Below are 13,062 nucleotides of genomic sequence, written 5' to 3'. Positions count from 1 at the left end.
TATGTCTGTTACTATAAATCTTAAATACTTTATAGAAAAGTTTTATACCTGCCAAACAGTCCTAATTTTGGCATTTATAAACAAATTCCCAAAATTAAATATATTTAAAACATTAAAACTTTTAACAAACCTTAACACTTGCTGCAGTGTTCATTATGACAGGTGCCTTGTACAGAATAGTTGAATTCCTCCTCCTATACATTTCTTGAATAACAAACATCTGGAATTATTTTGTTTTTGACATGTCATTTTGACTTTATTCTTAAATGTGTGCTTATGTAAGAAATGTATGGTTCTACAACTGCCCAAGAAATAAGTTGGCTAAAGACTTAAAGAGAAACTTCTCTGAAGAAGAAAGAATCCTTCTTTCCAATAGACACATGAAGAAATGCTCAACCTCCCTAGTCATAAAAGAAATGCAAATCAAAACAACATTAAGGTACCACCTCACCCCAGTTAGAATGGCAAAAATCAAGAACTCTAATATCTAATAATAACAGATGCTGGAGGGGATGTGGACAGACGGGAACCTTACTTCATTGTTGCTGGGAGTGTAAACTTGGTCAATCACTTTGGAAAGCAGTATGGAGGTTCCTCAAAATACTTCACATAGAGCTCCCCTATGATCCAGCAATCCCACTTTTGGTCATTTACCCAAATGCTTACAAACAAGACCACACTAAAGCTACCAGCACAACTATGTTTATTGCAGCATTATTTACCATAGCCAAGATATGGAACCAGTGCCCCTCAGTAGATGAATGGATCAAGAAAATGTGGTATATATACACAATGGAATTTTGTGCCTCCATCAGAAAGAATGACATTGCCTCATTTGTTAGGAAATGGAAAAACTTGGAAAAAATTATATTAAGTGAAGTAAGCCAGGCCCAAAGAAACATAGGTCCCATGGTTTCCCTTATTTGCAATATATAGTATATGTATAAGTCAAGCAAAAAAGATTCAGATAATGTGATGTTAAGAAAATTAACCCTTAGATATGCATTTAAATGTTTTTTTTCTTTCATGCATTTGTTTCTAACGCATTTATAAGATTATTTCTTTGTTGCTTTGTATGTCCCTCCCTCACAGTATAACCCCTGCTTTCACTATATTTGATGTCGGTATAATCTGTGGAGGAGATGGGGAAAAAGAAGTCGTTTAAGGATACAGGTGGACCCGTTGCAACAATGAGAAGTACAAGTTGTCATGTCGAAAACGAACTTTACAACTTTGGTGGGGGGGGGGGAGGAGCCGGGGGAGGAGGCTGGGAAGAGATGTGAAGAGTCAACAAAGGAAGAGGCTGCAATGCTTGATAAGAAATGTACTCATTATCTTGCCCATGTAATTGTAACCCCTCTGTACAGTATGTTCACAGAAAATAAAAATAAAAATAAAAAAAGAAAAAAAGAAAAATATGGTTGTAAAATTTCACGACAATTCTTTTGAACTTCCTTTTTTTTCAATTGTGCAGTTTAAAAAAATCAATTGCACTTTAGATATAAAAAATATTCTGTGCAAGTGAAGGGTAAACAAAGGAGGAGGCTGCAATGCTTGGTAAGAAATGTATGCATTATCCTGCCCATGTAATTGTAGCCCCCCTGTACAGTATGTTCTCAAATAAAATAAAATACAATTAAAAAAAAAAGAAAATATTCACCACCTATTCCTGGCAACATAGGAAAAGATAATTATTAATCCCAATCCTTTATAAGTTCAGATTTAATTTCTAGAGTGGTGGGTAGATATTTTTATACAATTGTGATAACTTCTATTCCTAAATAATTACTTCAGGAGCTATTTGGCATGGAGGTGGTTTGGTTTTACCATGGCTGGAGAGATGAATGAAATATTTGTAATACAAATACATTTTATTTAACAAAAAAAAATATTCTGTGCTCAATTCAGCATCACATACACTAACATTGGAACGATACAGAGAAGATTAGCATGGCACCTGCACAAGGATGACATGCAAATTCGTGGAGTGTTCCATATTTTTACAACAGAAGCTGGAGGGGATGTGGCCACAAGGGAACCATACAGCATTGTTGGTGGGAATGTAAACGTGTTCAACCACTTTGGAAAGCATTATGGAGGTTCCTCAAAAGATTCCCCATAAAGCTCCCCTTTGACCCAGCAATCCCACTTTTGGGAATTTACCTAAATGACCACAAACAAGACCATACTAAAACTACTATCACAACTATGTTTATTGCGCATTATTTATGATAGCTAAGATATGGAACCAACTTAGATGTCCCTTCTAGATGAATGGATCAAGAATATGTGGTATATATACACAATGGAATTCTATGCCTCCATCAGAAAGAATGACATTGCCCCATTTGTTAGGAAATGGAAAGACTTGTAAAAAATTATATTAAGTGAAGTCAGCCAGGCCCAAAGAAAATTGACAGTGGGTTTACAAAGTTGTGTTTAATACCACTTCTATGATGGCTTAATGCTTTGTAAACAGAAGTCATTAGAGAAATGCAATTCAAAATTACTATGATACTACTTCATAACTATTATAAACCTCATCAAAAAAAATCAAAAGAACCAGGTGTGGTGGTAAAGGCTTGTAATTCGAAGCGTTTAGGAGGTAGGAGTAAAAGGATTTGGGTCTGAGGTCATCTTGGGTCCTGCACACAGTAAAAACCTGCCCTTTTAAAAAACTCAAAAGGTAATAATGTTGGCTGATGAGAGTGTGGAGAAAGGGAAACTTTCTACACTCTTGGTCAAAATACAGGTTAGTATTCTCCTTGTAGAAAGTAGTATGCAGTTTTCTAAAGAAATCCAAAGTTGAAATATCATCTGATCCACCAATCATGTGATTATTTCTCTCTGAGTAACTTGTATATATATATATCTGTATTTCATTGTTATTCACATTATTCACAAAAGCCAAGATATAAATTGAAGTTAAGTGTTCAACTACAGACTAATAAACTGTGGTGCATGCACAAATATATTTTTATGTTTCATCCTTAAAACGAGACTTCTCCCATTATCCACAACCTATAATGACTTGAATGATGTATTCTAAATGAGGTAAAATGTTGTCTTCTGATTTTTGTAAACACACACACACACACACACACACACACACACACACACACACACACACACACACACACACACACACACACACACCTCAAACATTAAGAGAGAATTTTTTAAAGTAGAATTGCTGGGGCATTTAGGTCATAATGTAGAAAATAGTAGAGATACAGGATGAACCGCTATAGATTTGTAATTTACAACATGAGGATACAGGGGACAACACTGGCCTTACATAGGAATGAAGCTAAATAAGTAGGAGTTGTTATTCCTTATAGGGGTTGCTCTTTTGGGTGTTCTTCCTCCAGTAATGGATAAGAGAAACATAATTCTTTAAATATACCTCCCTGTTTGCAGAAATAATAACAAACAATACAGCAATAATTTTGTATGCTCAACATAGGACAAAATGTCAAATTAAAATACATGAGATTATCCTTGGTGTAAACTAATTATTACAAATAAGGGAAACTCTGGGACCTATATTTTTTTAAGTCTGGCTTACTTAATATAATTTTTTTCCAAGAACTTCCATTTCCTTACAAATGAGGTGGTATCATTCTTTCTGATGAAAGCATAGTATTCCGTGAGTGTGTGTGTGTGTGTGTGTGTGTGTGTGTGTGTGTGTGTGAGAGAGAGAGAGAGAGAGATTTTCTTGATCCATTCATCTACTGAGGGGCCTCTAGATTGATTCCATATCTTATCTATGGTAAATAATACTGTGATAAACATAATTGTGCTGGTAGCTTTACTGTGGAATTGCTTGTGGCCACATGGTTAAATGCCCAGAAGTGAGATTACTGGGTAATAGAGGAGCATGATTGTGTACATCAAGGATAATCTTAGTAGATGAGCAGAATAGCCCTCTAGCTATGTACATATGACCGTATAAGATGATTCCAAGTGAAATGAACTCCAAGACATGTTTTTTGTTGTTGTTGTTCTTAATGTACTGCATGATTTCTTTTTATCCTTTTGTGTTTTCCCCACCTATAGTTTATCCTCTGTAGTCGCTGTATTTGGTTTTGATTAACATTTGATTAATATTTAATATTTAGTCACTGTATTTGATTTTGAATAACCCTGGTTATTGTAAATATGTTGATATGAACTAGGTTAGGGAAAGGGAAAAATGGTGAGACAAAGGACAAGGGAGAGAAGACAATATGTTGGAAATAATCTTGGAGGGGCTGTTGGGAGGGAAGAAGGAGAAAAATGGGGGAAGGGATAACAAATTAGAAAAGAAATAAATTCATTACCTTATTTAGGTAACTATAATCCCTCTGTACATTACCTTGACAGTAAAATTTAAATAAAAAAAATAAAATAAAGAATGGATGAGAAGGGGAAACAAAGGAGGAGGCAACAATGCTTGATAAGAAATTTATTCATTATCTTGCCCATGTAATTGTAATCCCTCTGTACGATATTTTCACAATAAAAATAAACTAAAATAAAATACATGAGAGCAGCAATACAGGATATGGGACTGGGGAAAATACTATACTAAGAGTAGAACAGATGTGGAGAGCAGAAATTTTACTTTAACATAGGAAGTAATTAACTAGCATACAGATTTTCAGCCTCATATCAGTAACTAATCAGCAAACCAATAGAGATAAAATAGAAAACTAAACAATAAAGATGAAGACACAACTTGGACCAAAAATAACAAATGACACAATTAGGAAACAAATAACAAGCTGGTAAGTTTAAAAATATTAACTATAATTCTATTAACAGTTGTTTACATCACAATTTGTTAGAACTGTAATTTAAATCACAGTTTAGTACTATATCATTTTAATAATTTACTTATTATTGATTTCTTAATGTTGAATCCTTAATATATAATTTTACTTTTAGCAGCTATAGAAAAGAAGAAAGTGAATCTAATTTTAATAATATAGTTCATGAATTGTAAAATTGAGAAGCATTGGAATTTAAACAAATAATATATCATTACTTTTCTATTCTGTGAATTAATGTAATAATTCTAAGTGTATTCTACAATTAGCACTCATCTTAACATCAAATAATAAATTATTGCAAATGACTTTTGGTATTAAGTGGAAGGGTTCAGCACTGTGGTAAAATTCACACCACACAGTACAAGAGAGTATGACTCCTCTCATCTAGCATAAAATGTGGAAATTTGATTTCTACATGCACGTTAAATTCCTGTCTAGGAATTTATAAAATTATATATAAAATTGTATATAAAATTATATACAATTATATACACGAGGAGTATTTCAGATGATACATAAAAGTCATATACATTAATTATTTTTCTGCACCAAATAAATATCTATAGAGAGACTGCATTTCTGAGTAGATGATGGTTTATGTGTGCCAGATTATTCATATTAAGGCTTATTTTATATTTTTGACATTGTTTCTACAGTTGGATTTAATTTTTCATAAGGGGTTAAGTGTATTATATTGGATATATGAAAGTAAATGGAATCTTTATTCTATTAATCCTTTGCCACTTGTCTAATCCCAATATAAATTATCTATGTGTTTGAAGTAATGAAAATAACAATAGATTTTTTGTTAAAATAACAATAGATATAAGCACAATAAATCATTCTGTAGTAGACAAGTATTTTCACCTTTATTTTGATAGTTGGTCCTCTTTTACACTACAGAATATTCTTGGGAAAAAGTGCTCCAGGCTGACCACAAATGCAGAATATTATGGTTTGATCTATAATAAGATAAGGAAGGAAGGGGAACCTTTCTTCCAAAAGTCTGTTCCCAGGAATGTGATCAGTTGTATGGTGGTGACTTGGAGATGAACATTTCCAATGAACAGTCATCTTAACAAGCCATCTTGATATAACATTTCTGTAATTGGTTATAGAGGATTTTTTATGGCTTTGCAAGGATGCCAGATTGCCTCATTTTAAGACAATTTAAACAGAAATTTAGTCACCTGTTCTTTTTATCTTTAGTAGAAAAACCCATTGACTCTAAGCCAGGGGATCACAAAGGCTCAGAAAAGCTACTACCTTCAATAGTGATCCTAGACTTCTAAAAACAAAACAAAACAAAACAAAACAAACAAAAAACACTCCAGTAAGCACAGCCAGTCAGGGCTGCTATCACAGACTACATGCAGTCAGGCCAGAAACAGAAGTTGAGAGTCATTTAGTTGATAATATATTTTTTATGAGACAGACTCAAATGAGACTCCAGAGAGAGGGTCAGAAAGACTGATGAGAGGGACTAAAATTGATCACACAAAGATTGGAAAGTAGAATTGCTTGTAGAACAAATAAATCATAGAAAGCCTGTGCATGTAAGGACAAGACAGCAGACCAAATTCCAGAAATGCACATTATCTTAGAGGTCAACTTAATGAATTATCAATGGAAATCTTTGAAATCTTAAATATTTGACCACATGTGGGAGAAGGACAATTGCTGAAGAGAAAGAAAATATCATCAGTCTGTTAGGAGGTCCAGTATCACATTAGGAATTAATAAAGCACAGATTTGTAATAAAAAGAGAAAACAATTATTCCAAATGAGGGGTTCATTTGTTTTGATGTAACAGTTCTTGATTTAGGTGCTAGCAATTAACATACAATTGATCCAGTCCCACAGCTGAGTTGATATTGACTGCAGTATTCCTACATAAAGGGAAAGAGAAACTTTACAAATATCTGATGAAATGAGTTGAGGATGAAGTGTTCTAATAGTGATATCTGAGGTTTAGACACAGGTGAAGAGGTGGATTTTCTTTTCTAAAATTCCCTCATTTTTATCCTGGTGCCAGTGGCTCACAACTGTAATCCTAGCTACTCAGGAAGCTGAGGACTGTGGTTCAAAGCCCCCTGGGCAGGAAAGTCCCTGAGACTCGTATCTCCATTTAACCACAGGAAAACCAGAAGTTGCACTGTGGCTCAAGAGGTAGAGAACTCACCTTGAGTTGAAGAGCTCAGGGACAGTGCCCAAGCCCAGACTTCAAGCCCTTCAGACTAACAACAAAAAAATCTCCCTTTTCTTGGACTGCCTACCTCTTTTCCTAACATTCAACAAAGAAGCCTTTTTATCACCCACAACATTTAAGTCCTATCCTAGCTACTGCAAATAGAATGATTTGGTTTCTCATGTCAAAAGTTCATATTTGAAGAAACAAATAACAGCAGTGGTAACGTTTTGCAAGTCCTTGAACTCTGGGCCTGTGTTATGCAGGTAGCTTTCATGTGAGATTGTTTGTTATTTATTGAATTACTGCTGATGAGGGGAATTACTGGGTCTTAAGGGAGATCTATATTTAGTCTTTTCAGGAAACTCTGTATTGCATTCCACAGTGGATGAACAAGTGTAATTTCCCACCAACAGTGTAATAGAGTTCCCAATTGGCTACATCCATGTCAACATTTGCTATTGTTAGATTTCTTGATAATGGCCATTCTAACTGGGACGAGATAGAATCAGTCTTGTTTATTTGTAGATTTGTAGGCACCTTCTAGCTACCATAAATGAATGAATCCATGAAACTTATATTGCTCTGAGTCTGCATTCCGTTCTTTTTGCTCTTAGTATAATTTTACCAAGCCTTTCATTTTCCTTAATACTGGTGAAAAGTCATCCTTTCTGATGGGTGAATAGAATTCCTCTCTCTCTCTCTCTCTCTCTCTCTCTCTCTCTCTCTCTCTCTCTCTCTCTCTCTCTGTGTGTGTGTGTGTAAGACCACTATAGGCCCATGAGTTCATTTCTAAGCCTTCTGTTTCATCTGTAATTTTGTAATTCCGTATTAAATTTGGATTGCTTTCTTTATTGTATTGAACTATATAGTTGGGATTTTGATGAGTTTGGGGGCAGTATTGCAGTTTCTTCATGTAAATTCTTCCAACCAGGAGCATTAAAAGATTTTCCATTTCCTTGAGTCTCCTTCAATTTCCCTTTTTAGATTTTTAAAGTTTTCACAGTAGAGGTCCTTCACATTTTTAATTAAATTAATTAATTCCTGTTGTTGTTTTGTTTAGTTTAGATTTGATTTGATTTTGAAACTAATACATATGAGGTTGTTTTTTGGATTTCAGCCTGGATCTTCCCATTGTTGGTAACACAGAAAAACTACTGACTCTTGTGGTTTTATACCCTGATGCTTTCCTGAAGGCTAGTGTCACCTTTAGTAACTTGGAGGAGGAAGCTATAGAGTCCTTTAAATACAGGAACATTTCATCTGTAAAAAAGGGATAGTTTTACTTCTGCCCTATTTGGATCCTCTTTATGTTTTTCTCTTGCCTATTGCTCTTGCTAGAAAGTCCACTACCATATTGAAGAGTAGTGCAGAGAGTGGACATCCTTGTCTCATTCCTGATGTTAATGTCTCCGTGCTTCCACGGTTAGGTAAATGCTAATTATCTCTGTCATATATGTGTGTGTGTGTGTGTGTGTGTGTGTGTGTGTGTGTGTGTGTGTGTGTGTGTGTGTGTGATATGTGTTTCATATATATATGTGTGTGTGTGTGTGTCATATATGTGTGTGTGTAAGTGTGTGTGTGTGAGTGTGTGTGCGTATTATATTGAGGAATGTTCCATGCATTCCTAGCTTCTCAGACCTTTAAATCATAAAGGGGTATTGGAGCTTGTTAAAAGCTATTACTACATCCCTATAGACGATCATGTGTTTCTTGTCCCTGCTTCTGCTGATGGTTTGTATTATGATTATTGACAAGAATATTCAATCCAATTGTATCCTAGGGTGAATCCTATTTGATCATACAATATTATTTTTTGTTAGTTGCTGAAATTAGTTGGTGAGAATTTTATTAAGAAGTTCTGCATAATTGCTTATCAAAGAGTTGGGTTCATAGTTCTCTTTCTTTGGTGAGTCCCTATGTGATTTGAGGAAGAGTCTAATTCTAGCTTCATAGAATGTGTTTGATAATTCCATTTCCCTTTCTATCCATTGAAGAGTTACATCTGTGTATTGTAAGTTCTTTGCAGGCCTTAATTTCATGGTAAATTCATTGAGGCCTAGATTTTTCTGGAATGGGAAGTGGTTTACTGACATTTCATTTTCATTTCTTCTTATGTGTTACTTCTTGCTTCAGATCCAGTATAGGAAAGCATCAATTTCTCCAAGATTCTCCAGGTGATTGATGTAAGATTTTCAAAGTACTCTCTTATAACTTCTCAATTTTGCTTATATCTGTTGTGTTGTCTCATTTTTGTCTCTGATTTTCTGTATTTGGATGAGTTCTCTTTTTGTTTTGTTTTTTTATTATGAAGGTGATATACAGAGAGATGGGTTACAGTTACATAAGTAATGAGTACATTTTTAACAGTGTTACCCCTTCCTTATTTTTTCGTGCTTCCCCCAACCCTGACATCCCACTCCCACAAAATTGTAAAGCTTATTTCTAACATAGCGTCTAGTGAATATCACTGTTGCTTTGGTTAATCTTTGTCGACCATTTCTGTGATTTCCCTTCCCTTCCCCAAATCAGATTAACTTATGTATAAGACAAAGGGTAAACAAATCAAAAACAGTAACTACAGGGAATAAACCAAAGGGTAAAAACTAAATAGAAATAACTAAAAACAGTTCACTATACAATCATCTTGTATCCATTTCTTGGAGCTCATTTCGATAAGCATCATTTTATGGTGATATGCATATTGCTATTGAGCTATTGGGAATATCCTAGACATATACTAGTTTTTCCAAATGAGTCAAAATATGTAGCCTATGATTCTTTGGGTCTGGCTTGGTTGAATTATTATGTTTCCAAATGATTTCATTTCCTTACAAATGGGGCAATTTCATTCATTCTGATGAAAGCATAGAATTTTCTTGTGAATATATATGACATTTTCTTGATCCATCATTGCTGGGTCATCGGGGAGCTCTAGTGAGGAACCTTTATACTTTTTTTTACAGAGTATTTGAACAAGTTTACATTTCCACCAATAGTGAGTGTAGTAATGTTCCTTTTTGGCCATATCCCCACCAGCCCAGCATCTGATATTATTAGTTTTCTTCGTAATGGTCAATCAAACTGGGGTGAGGTGGAATCTCAATTTTGCTTTGATTTGCATTTCTTTTATGGCCAGAAATGTTGCATATTTTTTCATGTATCTATTGGCCATTCATATTTCTTCTTCAGAGAGGTCTCTCCTTAAATCTTAAGCCCACTTATATTATGAGGGTTGTTGTTTCTATGAGGATTTGTTTTTTGGGGGGGTTAACTTTTGGAGCTCTAAGAATATTTGAGATTGAGGTCATTGTATGTTGTAGAGCAGCTAAAGACCTTCTCCCAATCTGTGTGTTTTTACTTATCTTTCTATCTATATAAGGTCTCTTTTAAGTCAGATTTGGTAAGGGTCTGTCAAGTCTGTTAATTTATTGAAAGGACCAGCTCTGTTTTGTTGATCTTTCTATGTTTTATTTTGTCTTTATTTAGTTATTTCTGACTTAATTTTTTCATTTGTTTCCGCCCACTTAGGTTTGGACTTGTTCCTCTCTTCAAAGAGCTTTAGGTAAATAACAAAAATACTGATTTGAGATTTCCCCAATTGCTTGATGTAGGCATTCAAAGCTATAAATTTTTCTGTAAGTACTGCATTTAATATGTCCCAGAGGAGCTGGTATTTTGTGTGTTCATTTTTTTTTAATTCCAGAAACTTTCAGATTTCTATGCTAATCTCTTCAGTGTCCTACTGGTCATTCAGCAATATGTTGTTCAGTCTTCATGGGTTTGACAATTATTTTTGCTTTAGCTGTTTAATTGTAAGTTTATTCTGCTGTGGTCTGACAAAGTATGGGAATTCAATTAATTTTTCTTTCAATTTGGACAGAATTTCTGTGTGACATAGGATAGGTTGTATTTTGGAGAATCTTCCATGACCTGCTGCAAAGAATGTATATACTGACACTGAGTGTATATTCTGTAGATGTCTCTTAGGGCTAGGTGGTCAATGCAATTATTTAGGTCTTCAGTTTCTTGGTTGAGTTTCTCTTGAATAACCAATCCATGCATGACAATGATGGGTTGAGATGTGTTTAAAGGTTATGTAGTATTTGGTTGATGATGTGGGGTGCTCCAGGATTCAGGGCAATGATATTAAACTTGATATATCCTCCTAATGGAGAGCTGCCTTTATCAATATGTAATGTCTCTTCCTACTAATTTTAATTTGAATTCTATATTATTTTATGTTAGTAATTCTACTGTGGCCTGTTTATGCTGTCCATTTGCTTGAAAATTTTCCTTCCAGCCTTTCAGTTTGAGTATGTGTTTGTTTTTGTCAATGAAATGTATCTCTAGTGGAAACTGGATGGATGTGTCTTGTTTTTTGAAACTACTATCTAATCTGTGTTTTCTTTTTTTGGGGGGGGAGTCCAGTTGTGGGGCCTGAACTCTGGGCCTGGGCGCTGTCCCTCAGCTCTTCAGTTCAAGGCTAGTGCTCTACCACTTGAGCCACAGCACCACTTCTGACTTTTTTTCTTCTGCTTATGTGGTGTTGGGGAATCGAACCCAGAGCCTCAGGCATGCAAGGCAAGCACTCTACCACTGAGCCACCTTCCCAGCCCCTAATCTGTGTTTTCTAATCGGAAATTTATGTCCATTGATGTTGAGAGTTGAGGCTGGGAAATATCTAATAATTCCTGCTATTTCATACACCTGCTGTTAGGAGCTGTGCCTCATCTATTCTTATTATATTTACTTTTTTCTCTGGTAGGGAGCATTTTATATAACCAGTTGCTGTTCTTCTTGACCTTCTCTATGTAGGATATATTTGATTAATTTCAATCTTGCCGATTTGGTGGAGATAAATTGTTTCAAGTTCTCTTTGTCATGAAATATTTTTTATATATCCTTTAAATGTAAAGGAGAGATTTGCTTGGGACAATATTCACGGTTGGTAGTTGTTTGCCTTTAACGTTTGCCATATATCATGCCAGGCTCTCCTTTTTACCATATCGGCTAAGAAATCATTATTTATTCTGAATGTATATCCTTTATAAACAATCAGTCTTTTCTCCTGGCAGCTTTAAGAATCCTTTCCTTGATCTCTTATGATCCTCTAATGGATTATGATGTGGTGGTGGGTTGTTCTGTTCTGGTATTCTCTAGTTTTCTAAAGGCTTCTCTTCTCTGAATGAGCCTATCTCTTTGGATGTTTGGCATGTTCTCTGCTTGAATTCTGTAATATGTTTCCCATCCATTTTGTTTCCTGCTCTTCTCCTTCTTGATACCTATCTCCCCCAAGTTTGATCTTCTAACTGAATCTGGAACTTCCAGCAAGACCGTTTCTTATTTCTTGGATTTGTTCTAAATGATTATCTCCTCTTTTCTATTAGACCTAGTCTGTCTTTGACGCCCAACATTATCTTCTATGTCATCTTTTCGCTGTAGAGACTTTCTATTTTGTTTTGGATTTCTCTGTCTCCTAATTGGTCATTTTTAGGGCTTCTATCTTTATTAAAGCTTTGTTTTAGGTCTTGTGTGGACTTTGTTTACATCTTTTCTTTGGGTAGGGGCACTGGAGGGGTTGGTTTTTTAGCTGTATCTTCTCTCATACCTTTTAACTAGGTATCTATTTTTTTTCCTTGGACTCCTTTGCCTTCTCAGAATTTATTTATCTTTCTGTTTGTAGTCTACATGAATTATTTTGCTAATCTTTGGTTGGTCTCATCTTGTTCACAAATTTCCTTGTGGAGGTTTTGTATCTTTTCGTTAATCACATTTTTCAGCATTACTTTTAATGTATTTTGAATACTATCTTCTAGGTCCTTAACTGTCTGTTCTAATGTCTGGTCATTTCCTGTGTGAAGTATACTACCTTGGCATCAGTTTTCTTGTATTTTTCTGATTTTTTTTGTCCATTTGGAGGATTTATTGGCTTTCATTTGGGGGATCTATGATCTTAACAGGTGACTCTCTATGTTCTTGGTTGATTTGCCAGGTGTTGGTTTGGTCTTCTGTTGTGATTTGTTTTTCTAGACTTAGGTTTTTGTCTAGACCGTTAAG

At 34.9% G+C, this 13,062-nt stretch overlaps 1 non-coding gene across 1 annotated transcript; it reads left to right on the top strand.

Annotated features, from left to right (window-relative positions):
• Window positions 1-1,895: 1,895 nt before the first annotated feature.
• LOC138818900 (U6 spliceosomal RNA) lies at window positions 1,896-2,002 on the top strand. The gene has a single exon (XR_011369252.1). It is a non-coding gene; the product is annotated as a U6 spliceosomal RNA (small nuclear RNA).
• The last annotated feature ends 11,060 nt before the right edge of the window (window positions 2,003-13,062 follow it).

Source organism: Dipodomys merriami, unplaced genomic scaffold, assembly GCF_024711535.1.
Source record: "Dipodomys merriami isolate MVZ:Mamm:240054 unplaced genomic scaffold, mDipMer1.0.p SCAF_789, whole genome shotgun sequence".
Lineage (NCBI taxonomy): Eukaryota > Metazoa > Chordata > Mammalia > Rodentia > Heteromyidae > Dipodomys > Dipodomys merriami.
This window is presented reverse-complemented; position numbering and strand designations above follow the sequence as displayed.